Raw genomic sequence first — 1,045 nt, 5'->3', positions numbered from 1 at the left:
GAATTTGTTTCTCTAGTCTACCAGGACGAACACAGTTCATATTTCTGCTAACTTTATGGACAGCTTGTCTTGATTTGACTTTGCTTATGGATGTGGACTTGGAAAGTTGCAACTGGAATGAAGATTCTTTATACCAAAGAACATGTTTGTCTTCTCAGAGCATTGAGTTGATATACATGACAGTATAGAAATTGGATACACAAAATTGAGGAGATAAAAGCATGAAGAGGCTTGCTGACAAGGTCTCATAGGTCAGAATATGTTTATAAAATTTAGGATTATGGTATAGGTGTTCACATAATTGTACATTTTTTTCATAGATTATCTTTGTTTTGTCACTTATAGAGTGTTATGTTTAAAGGAGGATGGCACATTTTCAGTAGTATGCATTTTAGTTCTATCCTGTTAGGTATATATACAGTTTTCCTTGCTTTAAAAATCATATATGGCTAAAGACTTGGGTAAAAGTGTCAAGCTGTTAAGGGGTGGTCTGTGGTTAGTTACATAACTTGTGTCAACTTGATAAATAAAGTGAATGGGTGGAGGGCAAAACCTGCTGGTGACCCTTGTGGGTGTGACTTTCTTATGAGGATTCTTCGAATCTGCTCTTCTCCCCTGAAGGTAGAAAGCGCTCTCTCTCTGCTACATATTCTTATTGACAAGTCACACAGAGCCATATTCACGGCAGCCAGAGCTCTGGAGATGCATCCATTGCCATTAGATCCACAAGAATTTGAGCCCACTGGCCTTTAATCTTCCTACATTTTGCATCATTGTATGTGACATGCGTCTAAAGAGTGATTTATGGGCTAATATCAGATTATGGACTTGTACTGGACTGGGATGGAATATTTTTTAAATATACAATTGTTTTTTGCTATGCAACTCTAGCTCAGAAGCAACAAATCCCACATGGAACAACATATCAGCCTGTGTGATCACGAGGTGTTGAACGGATCACTGAAGACAAATGGGTGCATAAGCAAATATGGCGAAGAAAGCTGATGGTGCCCGGCTATCAAAAAGTATAGCGTCTGGGGTCTTA

This window comes from Echinops telfairi, unplaced genomic scaffold, assembly GCF_000313985.2.
Source record: "Echinops telfairi isolate 266 unplaced genomic scaffold, ASM31398v2 ScPeMD7_7467;HRSCAF=8505_1, whole genome shotgun sequence".
Taxonomy (NCBI): Eukaryota; Metazoa; Chordata; class Mammalia; order Afrosoricida; family Tenrecidae; genus Echinops; species Echinops telfairi.
The sequence above is the reverse complement of the archived record's forward strand: the minus strand, read 5'-3'. Positions refer to the sequence as shown.